Here is a 20,822-nt window from a genome sequence, read left to right on the forward strand (position 1 = left end):
GAGTAAAAGTTCAACTGTTTTACTACAACTGACTCCTCATCTTTTCCACCACCATTTTTGTCACCTAACGGTGCTGGCGTCACAAATCGACCAGAGTCCCAGCCTCACAAGCACCCTAAACGCCTATAAGATCAAGGGCACCTCAACTACCATCTGGCTGGTGATCCCTGTACCAGAGAATGCCCCGGAGGATTTAGTGCTGTCTTACCTATCACTGCACGCCGGCCCAGGGAGGCTCTGCTAACCGTGAGTAAAAAACTACTACCCCCATCAGCCCACTGTGCCTCACGTGTTGCCCCTGCGACCTGGTCACTGCACATGGAGGGACAAAAGATAGATTGCTGAGGAGGATGACGAGGGAGGGAAAGGATAACACTGCAGAGAAGGACTCTTCTGGAGTGACAGGGAAAAACTGCAGAGGGGGGACAAGGTAAGATTGCAGAGGAAGACGCCACTGAAGGGACAGGGTAAGACTGTAGAGGGGGAGGACATGCCAAGAGGAACAAAGGATAGGCCACAGAGGAGGACACCCCAGGAGGGACAGGATAAGACTGCAGAGGAGGATACCCCAGTATTAATAAAGGATACACCGCTGAGGAGGACACCAAGGGAGGGACAGGATAAGACTGCACTGGAGGACACCTCTGGAGGGACAGGATAAGACTGCACTGGAGGACACCTCTGGAGGGACAGGATAAGACTGAACTGGAAGAGATCTCTGGAGGGACAGGATAAGACTGCACTGGTGGAGACCTCTGAAGGGACAGGATAAGACTGCACTGGAGGACACCTCTGGAGGGACAGGATAAGACTGCACTGGAGGACACCTCTGAAGGGACAGGATAAGACTGCACTGGAGGACACCTCTGGAGGGATAGGATAATACTGCACTGGAGGACACCTCTGGAGGGACAGGATAAGACTGCACTGGTGGAGACCTCTGAAGGGACAGGATAAGACTGCACTGGAGGACACCTCTGGAGGGACAGGATAAGACTGCACTGGAGGACACCTCTGAAGGGACAGGATAAGACTGCACTGGAGGACACCTTTGTAGGGACAGGGAATGACAGCAGAGGTGGAAGGAACTGTACATACACTGAACAAAAATTCGGTTTTGCTCCCATTTTGGATGAGCTGAACTCAAAGATCTGAAACATTTTCTACATACACAAAAGACCCATTACTGTCAAATATTGTTCACAAATCTGTATAAATCTGTGTTAGTGAGCACTTCTCCTTTGCCGAGATAATCCATCCCACCTCACAGGTGTGGCATATCAAGGTGCTGATTAGACAGCATGAATATTGCACAGGTGTGCCTTAGACTGCCCACAATACAAGGCCACTCTGAAATGTGCACAGTTTTGCCTTACTGGGGGGGGGGGGGTAGAAAACCAGTCAGTATCTGGTGTGGCCACCATTTGCCTCACGCAGTGCAACACATCTCCGTCGCATAGAGTTGATCAGGTTGTTGATTGTGGCCTGTGGAATGTTGGTCCGCTCCTCTATAATAGCTGTGCAGTTGCAGAATATTGGCAGGAACTGGAACATGCTTTCTTATACGCCGATCCAGAGCATCCCAAACATGCTCAATGGGTGACATGTCCGGTGAGTATGCTGGCCATGCAGGAACTGTTGTTTTCAGCTTCCAGGAATTGTGTACAGATCCTTGCAATATGGGGCCGTGCATTATCATGCTGCAACATGAGGTGATGGTTGTGGATGAATGGCACAACAATGGGCCTCAGGATCTCATCACGGTATCTCTGTGCATTCAAAATGCCATCAATAAAATGCACCTGTGTTCGTTGTCCATAACATACGCCTGCCCATACCATAACCCCACCGCCACCATGGTCCACTCGATCCACAACGTTGACGTCAGCAAACCACTCACCCACACGACGCCACACACACTGTCTGCGATCTGCCCTGAACAGTGAAAAACGTGACTCATCCGTGAATACGGCCATCCAATGTGAGCATTTGCCCACTCAAGTCGGTTACGACGACAAACTGCAGTCAGGTCCAGACCCCGATGAGGACGACGTGCATGCAGATGAGCTTCCCTGAGACGGTTTCTGACAGTCTGTGCAGAAATTCTTTGGTTATGCAAACCGATTGTTGCTGCAGCTGTCCGGGTGGCTGGTCTCAGACGATCATGGAGGTGAACATGCTGGATCTGGAGGTCCTGGGCTGATGTGGTTATGTAACACCCCAGAGTTGTGTTACCACACGCCTCTACCCCGCTACTATCTCCTAAGAGCCTTTATACTGTCATCAGATATGATTTTGCTCATGTATTCCACTAATGTACATATAAAACTCGGTTAACTGTAATGGTTCATGTAATTAGCCTGATTACCAGCAGGTGGCAGCATCATTGGCAGAGATAGTCTAATGTTATGGCAGTTCAGAGTGGAACAATCCTGTTCTATTCTGCCCCCTTCCCCCTCTAGACTTCTAGAGAGAGAGTTGGGCTAGTCCCTCTTCCTGCAGCAAGGGGGGGGGGGGAACCAGTTAGGACCAGATATAGTTTACCCCCTGCATAGGGAAGACAGCAAGGATCTAGTCTCGGCTGAGACTTGGCCATATACCCAGTCTGAGCACCTTTAGCTCTGCTGGATGAGGAAAGCAAAAACTACAGACAAACTCCAGAGTTCCAGGAAGAAAGCATCCCCTGAGAATCCATCTGTGAGATAAGTCCAGAGTCCTAGGAGAAGCTTATTCCTCCTCAGCTAGTCTGTCCCCACACAGCAGAAGTTACAGATAGTGCAGAAGCTAATCCTGCAACAGTTACAGGGCAATCAGACGTTTATCCTGCAAGATCCGCATTTAAAGCAGAAGTACTCATTCCTGCCAATGATTGCCAAAACCTGCTGGGACCAAGAGACCAAAGCTGTATACTGTATGGATGCAAGTTATTTCAAGTAAAGCAATGTTTGAACTTCACCTAAATGTCTGAACATCATTTATTCCTCTATTACTCCTACTATCACTACACTAAAATTTATTGCAAGTGAGCCAGGAGCCCGGCGTCCGGCCGTACCCAGGTAGCAGTCTAAGGCACACCTGTGCAATATTCATACTGTCTAATCAGCACCTTGATATGCCACACCTGTGAGGTGGGATGGATTATCCTGGCAAAGAAGAAGTTCTCACTAATTATTCGAAAGTCTGCAGGGCAGGTGTGAACATAGCCTTACATGGTTTTATAGTCCTTGGGTTCATTGTCGGGCCCATAGCTGTCTAAAACTGTTGGTCGTTATCCCTGACAGGGGGGTTCTGTAATGAAGGTCTTAATCATAGCATACTAAACAGCTGGGATTGGAGTTTGCTCCAATCTTGGCTGTTGATGCAGGGTGGAAGTTTTTAAATCCCAGGCACCCCTTTTGCTGATCGCTTGGGCCATGATTGTTAAAGTCCTGGAGAACCCCTTGAAATATAATTGTATCCCAGTTATTGGCAGCAACATCATTTATCGAAACGTCTTGAATTTCTTCTGTAAGAGTCTTCATGGAGTCGCTGAGGAGAATGTGACTAATATGAGACTGATAGAAAGTTCAGGTAGACAATAAAGCAGAAGGAACTTGTCTGTAATTACGGCTTCTGCCGACTGCGAAGAGCGCCAGGTACTAATACATTCATTAATCCTCGCCAGGAATACCTTTATACTCCATAGACATTTCTGAAATATGATTTAGAAAAGGTTAACAACCCATAGGACATTTAGACGCTCCATTCTATTGTGTCGGAATTGTGTCCCTCACGCGTATTGCTGCGCTATTCTCGCGTTTCCTAGCAACCGTATACTGCGCCTATTCAACAGCGGCACAAGGACGGGACTCCGTACTTCAGTACAAAACAGTTTCATGGAATTCTAAAAAATGAACTTATTTATCTGGAACAAAAAGTAATCGCTATCAAATATTTCCACAGAAAAGAAGCACATTCTTAAAGGGACCCCACAATACACAATTCTACACTCCAACTTTTTTTTAATTTTTATTACTGGTCCAAAGCTAATGAAAGGGAATGTATCGACAGAAAAGGAATTTTCTAAAATGTTTAATATAAAAATATTTTTGCTATTTATATTTTTTATATTGTTGTCATGACGTTCTGTTTTCTGCATCTCCCTCGTCGGTTTTGCAGTATAGACTGGGACAGAGTGAGCAGAGTCATCTCATTTGAGGGGATATATATTATGGAAAGCTCTATTGTACTACTGGAGGCCAAATACATCAGTGAGCCTTGAGTGACCAGATCACCAATTGCCGTTCCTTGGAACACTCTAGGTAGGTTTTAACCACTACATATGGGGAACACTTCACATGACCAGCTGTTCTGGACGGAGATATGACCAAGTCGTCTGCAAATCATAACTTGGCTCTGTTTGACTCGCTCATATCCTTATACTCACTCATTTTTTTTGCTTCCCAAATTCAAGAACTGACTGATATTTCCCCCCTAACCATCTTGGTCACCAGATAATCAGTTAATCACTTTACCTCTCAGAGGTTTTAATGGTATGGTTGATCCATTTATATGCATAGATAAGGCACCCATTTGCTCCCTAGTCTCGGGCAAGGGGGTGTATTCACTCGCTTTGTAGAGACTGTATTAGTCTATAGACCTTTCTCTGACTTTTAACTCCCATTCATTGCAGCTTCGATGAAGCGCACGCTATGCTTCAGTACCTAAACAGATAAAACAGGAAGGAAGTGTGTGCCTCCAATATGGCCGCCCCTATACAGATAATACAGGAAGGAAGTGTGTGTCTCCAATATGGCCGTCTCTATACAGATAATACAGGAAGGGTGTGCCTCCAATATGGTCGCCCCTATACAGACAATACAGGAAGGAAGTGTGTGTCTCCAATATGGCCGCCCCTTTACAGACAATACAGGAAGGAAGTGTGTGTCTCCAATATGGCTTCCTCTATACAGATAATACAGGAAGGAAGTGTGTGTCTCCAATATGGCCGCCCCTATACAGACAATACAAGAAGGAAGTGTGTGTCTCCAATATGGGCGCCTCTATACAGATAATACAGGAAGGAAGTGTGTGTCTACAATATGGCTGCCCCTATACAGACAATACAGGAAGGAAGTGTGTGCCTCCAATATGGCCGCCCCTATACAGATAATACAGGAAGGAAGTCTATGTCTCCAATATGGCTTCCTCTATACAGATAATACAGGAAGGAAGTGTGTGTCTCCGATATGGCCGCCTCTATACAGACAATACAGGAAGGAAGTGTGTGTCTCCAATATGGCCACCCCTATACAGATAATACAGGAAGGAAGTGTGCATCTCCAATATGGCCGCCTCTATACAGACAATACAGGAAGGAAGTGTGCGTCTCCAATATCAGGGCCGGCTCCAGGTTCATGTGGGCTCTTGGGTGATAAATCTCAGTGGGCCCCCTTGTGGCATTTGTAAAATGTCACCACGGCATCTGAGAGTGTTAAAAAACGGAAGCGTGGGCTTCCTGCTCAGACAGGCCTTCCACCAGCGGAGATCAGGGAAAGCACCCTGTTCTAAAAATGAGCTGCAGCCTGTACTAGGCTTCCAGGCTCATTGTTAGTATATCCCAGTTCAGGCCACAAGGTGGCAGCACTAAACTGTGATATAGTGATTTCTATAGAGAATAATGAAGCAATTTCCATTATTCTGTATAAGTTGCAATCTGATGAAAAGTAATTAAAAAAAAGTTTAAAAAAAAGTTTTGAAAATATAAAAAAAATCTTAAAATTTTATATCACCCCACTTTCCCCAAAAATGAACAAAAAAAGAATAAAATTATGGGCATCGTCGCATGCAAAAACACCCATACTATTAAAATATAAAAAAAAGTTAGCCCATATGGTGAAGGATGTAACAGAAAAAAAAAAAAAAGGCTGATTTGGCGTTTTTCATCACTTTATCTCCCAAGAAAATTGAATAAAAAGTGATCAAGTCATACATACCCCAAAATGGTATTGTAAAAAAATACTGATTTCCCTCAAATGAGCCCCCACACATCTCTGTAGACATAACTATAAAAAAAAGTTATGGGGGTCACTGAGGAGGTTTGCCACCTTTCCCAACAAAAAATAATAGTTACACAAATTAAAACGGTTGGTGTGTCTATTTAAGTTTTATTTAGCCTCTATTTTTGAAATGATTTTGCTGGGATTCGAACTCGCAGCCTTCTACATTAAAGTCAAAAACCTTAGAGGGGTTCTCCGGGTTCAGAGCTGAACCCAAACATACCCTTATTTTCACCCAGGCAGCCCCCCTGAGGCTAGCATCGGAGGTAAATCGCGCAGGGCACGGGCTCTTTTGTTTTCAATAACACACGGCCGGGCGGAAACTTCCGCCCGGCAGTGTGTTCGGTGACGTCACCGGCTCTGATGGGCGGGCTTTAGCGCTGCCCTAGCCGTTTTACTGGCTAGGGCAGCGCTAAATCCCGCCCATCAGTGCCAGTGACGTCACTGGGGTTCCTGCCAGTACGTCACCGGATCTCCAAAAAATGCCTTTGCCCTGCGCGATTTAGTGCATTGCAAAGGAGAGAATCAGAGCATGAACTGCTCTGATGCTCATGTCAGGGGGGCTGCCGGGGGGAAATGGAGGAATCTCCGGGTTCAGCTCTGAACCCGGACAACCCCTTTAATCACTGTGCTATAGAGCTTCATGTTTACCTGCTATACATACTGTATATTATGGCTAAAAACCTCAGTAGTAGTTTCCCACATATTATGCATTCATATATATCAGAAGTTAGTAATTACACATTTATTTAGTGCCATACATTTTTTTACAATTACTAAAAAAAATATAAAATTATATTTCTACTGTATAGAAATACCTAATACATGAGAGACTACTATGAGGTTTCTAGCACAGTCTATCATTGAGCTTTATAGCTCAGTGGTTAAGGTTCTTGCCTCTAATGTAGAAGGTTGTGAGTTCAAATCCTTGCACAAACATTTCAGAAATAGGGGCTAAATTAGACTTAGGCCTCATGCACACGACCGTATGTATTTTGCGATCTGCTAAATATACGGATGACGTCCATGTGCATTGCGTATTTTGCGGAACGGAACAGCTGGCCCCTAATAGAACAGTCCTATCCTTGTCTTTAATGCGGACAATAATAGGACATGTTCTATTTTTTTGCGGAACGGAAATACGGACAAAAGGAATGCACACGGAATAACTTCCGTTTTTTTTGAGGACCCATTGAAATGAATGGTTCCGTATACTGTCCGCAAAAAAAAACGGAATGGACACGGAAAGAATATATACGTTTGTGTGCATGAGCCCTTAAATACACTGGGTGTCCCCAAGCATGCTGACATAGCCATATATGGAACCAGAGCAGGGACTCCTAAGGTGGGAACTAGAGTATTGACTGTTTAGTAACACTGGGGGATTCCCTGTAGAGCGATTTGCCGGGCGCTGATGCCAGCAATGTGGCTGCCTCTATACAGACAATACAGGAAGGAAGTGTGCGTCTCCAATATGGCCGCCCCTATACAGACAATACAGGAAGGAAGTGTGCGTCTCCAATATGGCCGCCCCTATACAGATAATACAGGATGAAAGTGTGTGTCTCCAAAGCGGAGTATAAATGAGAGAGCACTCACCATCAACCTGGAGGGCCTTCCTGGGCTCTGACAACTGTGTCTACGATGAAGAGAGATCCAGATCTTCTCACATGTACCTGGCAGTGACCTGACATATCAGGTTTTGCCAGTTTCCTGCAGATGGTGCCAGCTGAGAATAGCAGTTCACCTTCTGTTCCGCTTCTTGTTTATCCTGGATTCACGTCAGTCTTTGGCTTATCTCGCATTAAAACGATCATCTTTCAGTCTACAAATATGATCCTCGAATGTTACTCTAAGGCCTCTTGCACAGGAACGCTCCGTGCAAATTGTGGTCCCCAATGCACGGGCAATGTCCGTGCGGTAGCCGGGACGGATCGAGACCCATTCAACTTGAATGGGTCCGTGATCCGTCTGCACCACAAGTTCTATTTTTTTGTGGTGCAGAGGCGAGGGCAGAAACACTACGGAAGCACTCTGTAGTGCTTTCGTGGGGTTCCGATCCGTGCTTCCGTTCCGCATTTCCGTGATTGGGTCCGCATCCATGATGCAGAGTGCACATGGCCGGTGCGCGTGTAATGCGGACCCGCCGTATGCAAGAGGCCTAATACTCACCTGAAACCTGAGAAAAACTGGAAGCAGTAGGGCCTACAAAGACAAGATTGTCCACCAAGACACCAACATACAGGACAGGAGGCTGAGGTGTTACTTAAAGCTCCTGGGTCCTAAGCATGAGCAGACTGGCCTTAGACCATACCGGGCAATTTTCCTGTGAGCCGATGCCCAGGGGGCTGCCTGAACCCTCCTCATGGCCACCATGCTCTCAGTGTTAACGTTAGGATACCTATGTACCTCGTCAGCAGCCACAGGTGCTCTCCTGAATTCACTGGTATCGCCATCCTCAGGAGACAAAGATCTGTGCTACCCTCTGGTAATCGTTCTGCAGGGGCGGTATTTTGTGCTACACTACGGTATTGCTGTCCTGCATACTGTATTTGTGTTGGCCCACCTTCTGTCAATTTGGAGCCACTTTTAGTTTTTTTTTTTTCCAGGGCCAATTTTAATTCCCAGTCTGTCCGTGGTCCTAAGGCAACATTAACTGCAGGGACAGTGCAACCAGGAGAGGTGACATTGAATGGCTGTGGAGATCTCTGTGTGCTGTGGTCTGCAGCTGATGGGATCCATGTGCCAAGGGCCCCAATGCAGGGGATCCCCCGACTTAGGAGTCCCTGCTCTGACTCTGGATGTGTCCATATATGTAGTCAATGTTATGAACATGAAAGGGGTATTCCCAGGCATGGGGATTATGCTTAGGGACACCCTGTGTATATAAATATAATTTAGACACTAAAAAGCTCAATGCTAAGTTATTGCTGAAAAACCTCATAGAAGTTTCTCTTGTGTAAAAAACCTCATAGAAGTTTCTCTTGTGTTAAAAACCTCATAGAAGTTTCTCTTGTATTATATAAGAGAAACTTCTATTAGTTTTTTTTTTTAGCAATGCCTTAGTATTGAGCTCTATAGCCCAGTGGTTAATGTTTTTACCTGTAATGTAGAAGGTTGTGCGTTCAAATCCCACAGAAATATTTTAAAAATACTGGTTACGCAAGTTAAAAAGGCTGGTGCGGGTTAATACGGGTGTTATTTGATCATATTTTACATTTTGCTCCATTTTTTTCTCAATAAAATCAAATTTTTCACTGTTGGGAACACCCTGTGTATTTAAGTTTTATTTAGCCTCTATTTTAAAAAAAATTTATGTGGGGATTTGAACTCACAACCTTCTACATTAAGGGCTCATGCACACGAACGTATTTTCTTTCCGTGTCCGTTCCGTTTTTTTGGCGAACCATATGCGGAACCATTCACTTCAATGGGTTCGTAAAAAAAACCGGAAGTTACTCCGTGTGCATTCCGTTTCCGTATGTCCGTATTTCTGTTTTGCAAAAAAATAGAACATGTCCTATTATTGTTTGCATTACTATGAAGGGCCAGCTGTTCCGTTCCACAAAATACAGAATGCACACAGATGTCATCCGTATTTTTTGCGGATCGCAAAATACATACGATCATGTGCATGAGCCCTAAAGGCAAGAACCTTAACCACTGGACTATAGATCTCAATGCTAAGTCATTATTGAAAAACGTCATAGAAGTTTCTCTCGTATAATACATGAAAAACTTCTATGTGGTTTTTAACACAAGAGAAACTTCTATGAGGTTTTTCAGCAATGACTTAGGCTACTTTCACACTAGCGTTCGGAGCGGATCCGTCTGATGTTTCATCAGATGGATCCGCTCCTTTAATGCAGACGTTCGCATCCGTTCAGAACGGATCCGTCTGCATTAAAACTTAGAAAATTTTCTAAGTATGAAAGTAGCCTGAGCGGATCCGTTCAGACTTTACATTGTAAGTCAATGGGGAACGGATCCGCTTGAAGATTGAGCCATATGGTGTCATCTTCAAGCGGATCCGTCCCCATTGACTTACATTGTAAGTCTGGACGGATCCGCTCGCCTCCGCACGGCCAGGCGGACACCGGAAACGCTGCAAGCAGCGTTCAGGTGTCCGCTCACTGAGCGGAGCGGAGGCTGAGCGCTGGCAGGCGGATGCATTCTCAGTTGATCCGCCTCCATTGAGAATGCATTGCGGCCAGACGGCTGCGTTCAGGACCGCTCGTGAGCCCCTTCAAACGGAGCGCACGAGCGGACACCTGAACGCAGGTGTGAAAGGAGCCTTAGCATTAAGCTCTATAGCCCAGTGGTTAAGGCATTGCTAAAAAAAAACTAATAGAAGTTTCTCTTATATAATACAAGAGAAACTTCTATGAGGTTTTTAACACAAGAGAAACTTCTATGAGGTTTTTCAGCAATAACTTAGCATTGAGCTCTATAGCCCAGTGGTTAAGGTTTTTGCTTTTAATGTAGAAGGTTGTGAGTTCGAATCACCACAGAAGAATTTAAAAAATAGAGGCTAAATAAAACTTAAATACACGGGGTGTCCCCAACAGTAAAAAGTTTGATTTTATTGAGAAATAAAATGGAGCAAAACATAAAATATGATCAAATAACACTCATATTAACCCACACCAATCTATTTAACTTATGTAACCAGTACTTTTTGTTGGGAAAGGTGGCAACCGTAACCTAACAGCACCAGCGACCGCCCCATCTCCGGTCAGGAACTCTACAGGCCCATTTACTGCAGCAAGCTAAGCCTCATCAGGACTCACTTCATAGAAAATATTTTTTTTATTTTCATCGTGATATTCTGACCCTCATATTTTTTTTCTAGCTATGTCCACAGAGATGTGTGGGGGGCTCATTTTTTGGGGGACGAGTTGTCATTACCATTTTGGGTTGTGTATGACTTGATCACTATTTATAACATTTTCTTGGAAGATAAAGTGATGAAAAAAAACACAAATCGGCCGTATTTAAAAAAATTTGTTACGCAATTCACCATATGGGCTAACTTTTTAAAATATTTTAATAGTATGGGCGTTTTTGCATGCGGCGATGCCCATAATGCTATTTTTTTGGTTTCTTTTTATTTTGGGGAATGGGGGTGATTTTAATTTTTATGTGTGTTTTATATTTTCAAGACTTTTTGGACCACAATCAATGTGCTGTGGTCTCCAGATGATGGGATCTGTGTGCTATAGTCTGCAGATGATGGGATCTGTGTGTTGTGGTCTGCAGATAATGGGATCTGTGTGAAGTGGTCTGCAGATGATGGGATCTGTGTGCTGTGGTCGCCAGATGATGGGATCTGTGTGCTATAGTCTGCAGATGATGGGATCTGTGTGCTGTTGTCTGCAGATGATGGGATCTGTGTGATGTGGTCTGCAGATGATGGGCTTCTGTGTGAAGTGGTCTGCAGTTGATGGGATGTGTGATGTGGTCTCCAGATGATGGGATCTGTGTTCTGTGGTCTCCAGATGATGGGATCTGTGTGCTATAGTCTGCAGATGATGGGATCTGTGTGCTGTTGTCTGCAGCTGATGGGATCTGTGTGCTGTTGTCTGCAGCTGATGGGATCTGTGTGCTGTTGTCTGCAGCTGATGGGATCTGTGTGTGGTGGTCTACAGCTTATAGGATATGACCCTCATGATCAAAAAAGGGGCACTCCTCTAAGTGCCATATTTTCTGTCCTCTGACTCAGAAAACGTCTGATCGCCAACTAATGTGCGTTGTCAGAATCTCCCATTCACTGCAGCAGGGCTATTCTATGGTACATTGGGAGATTCCAACTGGAGACATGGAGACCTGAACATTTCAGAGGCAGATGAAGAAGGGGCAGTGGTGTTGGGAGAAGCATTGCAGACCCTTCAGTCTAGAGACAAGTGGGGTCACTGGGCACAGACCCCCGATGATAACATCTTCTGGAGTTTCCTATTGGCAGATCCAAAGAGATTGATGGGTGAACCTTTCCTCTATTGTTCTTGGTGGGTTTTCAGATTTGAGGCTCTTAGACATTTCCATTGGTTCTTCACATGAATGACTCATCACAGGACAAGAAGCTACAAGGACCAAGTTTATTGAGACTTTTCACTGAATACAAATTCTGACATTTAATGCACATTCTCATCATATAAATTCACAGATAGTTTCCATAATGTTGGCTTTTTACACTTACATTTTGTAGCACACACTTACTTCTTCCTAAAGAAAAGGCACGGCCTTGTTTACCGGGGACAGACACTCACACTCAAGCGAGAACTCACACTGACAGCTACCGAAAGATACAAGACAAAGAAATCAACATCAATGCACCTCCCCACGAAGAGGCCGACTTAGAAAAGTTCTGACTCCAAAGTGTGATTGCTTTGCAATTACCTTTGTGCATCCATTCATTTATGGTAATAATTTTGGTCATTATAATTGAGGATTCGCATAGCATTAGGACGAGATAAACGCCACTGACGGATTGTTTCATCGCAGACCACCCCTTTAATAAGAAACAACAGGTCGCTCACCAGGAGTCTGGCTCTCAAGACTCCCATTAAACAGAGGATTTTGCAGGGAGATTGCCATTAGCTGATCATTTCACTTGCAGTGGCTCCCTAGTGGTGACTGTATATATCTGTATGCAGTAATCTCCTGAGCTCCCTCTAGTGGTGACTGTATATAAACAGAGGATTTTGCAGGGAGATTGCCATTAGCTGATCATTTCACTTGCAGTGGCCACTACAGGGGAGATGTGGTATTACACCGTGTATAAAATAAATAATGAGATAGATGATAAATAAAAAGATAATGATATGGATAGATATGAGATAGATAGATATATATGAGATAAATAGATAGATAGATAGGACTCAGCCCTGTAACAATCAGTCTATATATATATAAGTGTACAGGGTACAGTGTAGGATGTCATATAGCGGTTTTCTCTATGTGGATTCTTCCTCTGATTGCTTCTAATTCACAGTACATTTGTGCTTCTACACCTTGTGCTCCATTTGCTCCGGTATCTGTCCTATCAGACCTCAGTCATGTTCTTGGTTACAATAATTTTTATTTTATTTCTAATATAAAAAGTAAAAATGTCCACCCTCTGCACATTTCTCAAGACTGTCAGGAATTTTTGGAGAGCCACAATTTCCAAAAATAACTTTTTCGCTTCCATCATATTATTGTTGCATTTTAATATTTAATATTTTGATTTTATAATCTTTTTTTATTCCCTTATAAATATAGTCTGTTTCTGCGCACTTCCTGTACTCGCAGAGCATTCACAATAGGTCCAAATTTTAAGGCAGGTTCAACCTGACTAACCTTTTCTTTTAAGATTTTTTTTTTTTTTACATTTTCTTTCTCCGACAAAAATATATTATCATTATTTACAAAACGACACAAGTGACATTACAAAACTCAGAACGTCAGACTGCATAATGGAGCTGTCTCCTGATCATGAAGGTGACCTTGTCAGCTATACCAAAACAGCAAGATCGCAACAATACCGAAAAGAAAGGCAAAGGTCAAAAACTTTTGAGTAAAAAGAAAACTTTTTTTTTTTTTTTTTACAAATTTTATGATATACAATACGATAAAAATGAAAACAAAATGTAAAATGATTTACTGTAACAATAACCAAGAAACATTCACAAAAATATAGCTCGGATGTTCTTCTTTAACAATCTTACATTTTCTTCTTTCTAAAGAAAGAATAATAAAATATCCCAAAGCACACAAACATTTAAATAGCACATCCCCTCAAAGAGAAAGTCCGCTTTTACATTTTTTTTATCATGTCATATTTTTAGGTCCATAGATCTTTATATTGACTTAAACTTTGTTTTTCTGATACAGATCCCCTCTGTAGATCTAAAGATACATGATAAAATGCTGGCTATCTGCAACCACCACTAGGGGGAGCTCAAGAGATTACTACATACAGATATATACAGTCACCACTAGAGGGAGCTTAGGAAATGACTGCATACAAATATATATAACCACCACTAGGAGGGAGCTCAGGAGATTACTGTATACAGATATATACAGCAACCACTAGAGGGAGCTCAGGAGATTACTGCATACTGTATATACATTGAACTCTATGATAAAACAGCATACACTAAGTGCATGAGCTCTTTCTAATTTTAGCTGTATATATCTGTATTTAGCAAGCTCCCTCTATTGATGGTTAAATATATCTGTATGCAGTAAATGCCTGAGCTCCCTAGTGGTGGCTGTAAATATCTGCATGCAGTAAGCTCCTGAGCTCCCTCTAGTGACGGCTATATATATCTGTATGTAGCAATTTCCTGAGCTCCCTCTAGTGGTGGCTGTATATATCTGTATGCAGTAATCTCCTCAGCTCCCTCTAGTGGTGGCTGTATATATCTCTATGCAGTAATCTCTTGATCTCTCTCTAGTTGCTTCTGTATATATCTGTATGTAGTAATTTCCTGAGCTCCCTCTAGTGGTGGCTGTATATATCTGTACGCAGTAATCTCCTGAGCTCCCTCTAGTGACGGCTGTATATATCTGCATGCAGTAAGCTCCTGAGCTCCCTCTAGTGACGGCTATATATATCTGTATGTAGCAATTTCCTGAGCTCCCTCTAGTGGTGGCTGTATATATCTGTATGTAGTAATTTCCTGAGCTCCCTCTAGTGGTGGCTGTATATATCTGTATGCAGTAATCTCCTGAGCTCCCTCTAGTGGTGGCTGTATATATCTCTATGCAGTAATCTCTTGATCTCTCTCTAGTTGCTTCTGTATATATCTGTATGTAGTAATTTCCTGAGCTCCCTCTAGTGGTGGCTGTATATATCTGTACGCAGTAATCTCCTGAGCTCCCTCTAGTGGTGGCTGTATATATCTGTATGTAGTAATCTCCTGAGCTCCTTCTAGTGGTGGCTGTATATATCTGTATGCAATAATCTCCTGAGCTCCCTCTAGTGATGGCTGTATATATCTGTATGTAGTAATATCCTGAGCTCCCTCTAGTGGTGGCTGTATATATATCTGTATGCAGTGAGCTCTCTCTAGTGGTAGCTGTATAATCTGTATGTAGTGAGCTCCCCCTAGTGGTGGCTGTATATATCTGTATGTAGTAATCTCCTGAGCTCCTTCTAGTGGTGGCTGTATATATCTGTATGCAGTAATCTCCTGAGCTCCCTCTAGTGGTGGCTGTGTATATCTGTATGCAGTAATCTCCTGAGCTCCCTCTAGTGGTGGCTGTATATATCTGTATGCATTAATCTCCTGAGTACCCTCTAGTTGTGGTTGTATAAAGCTGTATGTAGTAATCTCCTGAGCTCCTTCTAGTGGTGGCTGTATATATCTGTATGCAGTAATCTCCTGAGCTCCCTCTAGTGATGGCTGTATATATCTGTATGTAGTAATCTCCTGAGCTCCCTCTAGTGGTGGCTGTATATATCTGTATGCAGTAATCTCCTGAGCTCCCTCTAGTGGTGGCTGTGTATATCTCTATGCAGTAATCTCTTGATCTCTCACTATTGGCGTCTATATATCTGTATGCAGTAATCTCCTGAGCTCCCTCTAGTGGTGGCTGTATTTATCTGTATGCAGTAATTTCCTTAGTGGTGGCTCCAGACAGAATTAAAATTTTGGCTCAATAGCTATGCAGTAGATTTGGATCTTTTTAGTAGAAAAACAAAGCTCTGACTTCTATACAGAGCTTTGTTATATTAAGAAACTGGCATAAAATTATTAAATATCAGTAATCCTTTCCTATTATATTCAGTTTTTTTTTTTTTTTTGCTTTTCTCAGTTTCTGTAATGCTCTTTAAATGTCTACAAATAATAATTGCACACAATTTATAAATGCAAAATGATCCTAAATTGAAACTAAAGACAGTTATCCATTTTTGAAATGATAAAAAAATAAATTGTCAAATTATTTTACAAAATTTACATCAAATAAGTTCCATTGTAATTTGAAAACACAAATTACATTCACAAGAATAGAACTAGAATATTAGTTTTTTGCGCAATTTTAATTTAGCCATAATTAAAAAAAAAAAACACTTAAGGATGCATTATTCATTTCAAGGCATTTTATCCAATACTAAAAAAAAATAATAAATGAATCATTTTAAAAAATACTAAACATATCAGTCATTTAAAAAAAATTTAACAATATCTGATGGTACAAATTTTCAAAAGCTTCTTCAGGAAGAAAATGGTTGTAAGTGGAGACGAGAAAAGCTCTGAAAATTTGCTTTGTTGTATGTGATAATCACAGCTTTGATTTGGATACACTTTGGTCTACTATGCTATATGCAAATGTGCAGTGAAGCAAATGACCAGATGTGCGCCAATTGGATACAGCTCAGCTAGAAGTCAGGAGGTCTAAATTTCCAGACCCCAGCCAGGAGGTTCCAGTTCCTGTATTCCTCCCCCTTAGATTTAATCTTTTGGTGGGTGATGCACCTGGTGGATTGGGTAACCTCTACAGCAAAATGCTACTCAGGCCGTAAAATCTTTATTTTATTAGGGGTGCTCGAGTTTTCCACTTTTGAGTTGGGTCATACACAGTAGAGTAGGACAGCAATAAAAGTCAGTAGACAAATGTGACCATCACAGGGGCATATCTGACATTACTAAGGGGCCCAAGCAAAGTTATATCTGGAAACCCCATCCACCCCGTTACATCACTAAGTTCCACCCTGGAAGCTCCTTTCCCCATCGGCCTACTAAGCTCCAGTCTCAGCTTAAAAAGGCAACCTAGACATTTCTGCTACTGCTCTATAGCTGTGAGTCTGATTTCTAGATCCACAAAAAATTGCTTGGTTTGCATGCTGTTAAAGTCTGATCTTGGACCATTTTAAGACCCTAGAGGTTGGGCTGTAAGTGATTTCTAATTCAGAAGCAGCAGCCTCTGGGCATCCAGATCTCTTTGGACAGTGGTGAAGCTAAATGGATGAAGGTGCCTGGTCATGTTGTATGAAGGCACCTGATCTTGGTGTCTTAACACACTTGGTCTTGGTTATGAATGGACCAGGTCTTGGTGTATGAAAGGACCTGGTGATAATCTGTTAAGAAATCTGGTCTTTGTGTATGAAGGGGCTTGGTCTTGGTGTATGAAGGGACCTGGTCTTGGTGTATGAAGGGACCTGGTCTTGGTGTATGGAGGGACATGGCCACGATCTATTAAGGAACCTGGTCTTGGTGTATGAAGGAGCCTGGTCTTGGTGTATGAAGGAAACTGGTCTTGGTGTATGAAGGGGCTTGGTCTTGGTGTATGAAGGGGCTTGGTCTTGGTGTATGAAGGGGCCTGGTCTTGGTGTACGAAGGGGCCTGGTCTTGGTGTACAAAGGGGCCTGGTCTTGATGTATGAAGGGGCCTGGTCTTGATGTATGAAGGGGCCTGGTCTTGGTGTATGAAGGGGCCTGGTCTTGGTGTATGTAGGGGCTTGATGTTGGTATTTGAAGGGGTCTGTATCGGTATATGAAAGTACCTGGTTTCGGTGTTTGAAGGGGCCTCGTCTTGGTGGGAGAGTAACATTTTGCTTAAAAAATAACATGGAGGTGACATTAAGAATTACATTCTTATACTTGCATACCTAAAGAAGGCCATGTGCCAGATCCCAGTGGCTCTGAGTGGACCCTACTAATAGGTTCCTGAGGGTTCTGTCGGGTGCCTGTAATTTTGAATAGTGCTGCATTTTTAAAATTCTCATCCTCGGTCTCGGTGTGTATAAGTGCTTCCTTACATATGTCTATGTGTATGATGAAATACCCCCCCGAGCCACCTCTCTTCCTGCAGAGTCCCCTTTACTGCTGTACATTATGCATTGATAAGGATGTACACAGCATGCATGGCAATATTGCAAGATTTAGAAAGGGCCCCACTGAAAGCTCTGACTTCTTTTTCGATGACCACAGTAGATTTGTAACCTATCTTTATGTTGATGCTTTAGTTTTCACTCACAGAACTCCAAATCTCCAGAAAGTTAAATCATAAAATTCTGACTGACAATAGCCACCACTAGGGGGAGTTCAATGCATCTGGATTTATAGAATGGGAACTGTAAAACTCTATAGACATTAAGCTCCCCCTAGCGTTTGCAAGAAAATACCATGACTGTGTATCACAGACTCTGCCTTGATGGAAGATACGTGACTGTGCACAGGACAATGCATAGATATTTTATATAGCACCTATGTGGTTTTCTGGCTGCTTGGGTCCCAAAAGTACTACATTTTTACCTTGCTGCTTAATATCCTAAGCTCTATCAGCCCCATTAGGCACCATGGCCTGGGGGTCACTGTAACCTCGGCACCCCTATAGCTTTGCCAGTGCTGCTGCAACACAATATCTAGGACTTCTATATACATATGACCTCAGTGAGGATGTTCTGTACATAATCAAATAGTTCGGCTCTGGCCCCCAAGAACCCCAATAAATCAGTGCAAAGAGGATATTACAAGCTACTAGGACACACAGCGCTAAATATTACATTTATTTACAATAAAGTGGCCGGATTCAAGTGAACCTCCAGCTATGAGTATTGTTCTTGCCAAGTAGGAGTCGGAGCTAGGGTTGGGCAACAAACCAGTATGTACGCTATGTCCTCGTGACCGCCTGTGCCAGGAAGTGGCAACGCAGGCCCTGTGGCCTGAAGAAAGAAGAAACCTGTGGCCTGCATCGCAGATGGACACAGGTATGGGGGCATTATATTACAGGGGAGGAGAGCGTTATATATGTGGGCAATATACTACAGGGGAGGAGAGCGTTATATATGGGGCATTATACTACAGGGGGGGAGCGTTATATATAAGGGACAATATACTACAGGGGAGGAGCGTTATATATAAGGGACAATATACTACAGGGGAGGAGAGCGTTATATATTGGGCATTATACTACAGGGGAGGAGAGCGTTATATATGGGGCATTATACTACAGGGGAGGAGAGCGTTATATATGGGGCATTATATTACAGGGGAGGAGAGCGTTATATATGGGGCATTATACTACAGGGGAGGAGAGCATTATATATGGGGCATTATACTAGGGGGAGAGCAGTATATATGGGGCATTATATTACAGGGGAGGAGAGCGTTATATATGGGGCATTATACTACAGGGGAGGAGAGCGTTATATATGGGGCATTATACTACAGGGGAGGAGAACGTTATATATGTGGGCATTATACTACAGGGGAGGAGAGCGTTATATATGGGGCATTATACTACAGGGGAGGAGAGCATTATATATGGGGCATTGTACTAGGGGAGAGCGTTATATATGGGGCATTATACTACAGGGGGGGAGCGTTATATATGTGGGCATTATACTAGGGGGAGAGCAGTATATATGTGGGCATTATACTACAGGGGAGGAGAGCGTTATATATGGGGGCATTATACTACAGGGGGGGAGCGTTATATATGGGGCATTATACTACAGGGGAGGAGAACGTTATATATGTGGGCATTATACTAGAGGGGGAGAGTAATATATAAATGGGGGCACCATGGGCGGATGATCTTAATGCCCTATTGGGGCATTATTAATATTAGGGGTACTGTGGGGGCATTATTATTGGGCACAATAAGGAGGGCACTACTACTAATGAGGTTGCTATTGGGAGTACTGTAGGGGGCACTATTACTATTGAAGGCAGTCTACGTTAGTGGGGGGGGGGCTATATGCTTATAACTATCATTTCTGCAGTATAGTGTTTGTGGACATTGGGGAGCATAGCGGGGATAGCAGCAGGATAACACTGTTCGGGCACCAGGAGGGGGAGGATGATGGAAAAGTGAGGAATCTAAGATGTCTGTGTGTGTCAAACTCTGGAAGAAGTTATCATGGCGGTCTGATCTCCGAATGGAGAAGATGAGGAAATAGAACGTCTACATCAGAAGAGACATCACTGGATGGAAGAGGTATGTGGGGCTGTATGCTCCTGTATGTTTAGCAGCGCTGTATATAATGTCCATCCAAATATGTCTTTAATGTCATGCACAGAAGCATATTTTTGGTCTTCATCCGATCCGCATTTTTGGCGGATTGAATGCAGACCCATTGGTTTCTAAATCCCTGTGCCCCGGCTTCATTACATGGTGTGGGACAGTGGGGCCCACAAAAACACATTACTATAATATATGGGGACAACACAGTGTTTTTTCTTCTCAATGGGTATTTATCGCGATATATATCGTTATCATGATAAATTTCCTAATATCGTTATCATGGGAATATTTTTGATATCGCCCAACCCTAGTCGAAGCTCCATTTTTCAGATCCAGAGCTTGAAATCCCATTGACAATGCCGTAAGAGGAAAACAAAATTCTGCCTGACAACAGCCGTCATCTGGCAGCGCTGACTACACAAAAAGTTTATACAAGTGAGCTCCCCCTAGTGGCGGCTGCAAGCTGGCAACTGGCAACACGGTTGTGGGAAGGGTCAGAGCTCTGTATCAGAAAACTTTACAAACTAACACAATGTAACTTTTCTGTAACATCTCATATTCATTAATATCAGTACACAAATAGGAAGCAAATGGGGGGAAAAAGCATAAAAAAGTTTTATCATTCACTTTATCCTTGGTCTTTCAGCCTTGAAGCATAAAAATTGATGGATTTTTTGCATTTTAAATACTGAGCTCTAAGATTGTGAATTGGATTCAAGGCGTAATACGATGAATGGAATACAACAACGTAATAAAACACATCCAGAATAGTCAACCTGCGGCTCTCCAGCTGTTGTAAAACTACAGCTCCCATCATGCCCTGCTG

The sequence above is a fragment of the Bufo bufo genome, chromosome 2, assembly GCF_905171765.1.
Source record: "Bufo bufo chromosome 2, aBufBuf1.1, whole genome shotgun sequence".
Taxonomy (NCBI): domain Eukaryota; kingdom Metazoa; phylum Chordata; class Amphibia; order Anura; family Bufonidae; genus Bufo; species Bufo bufo.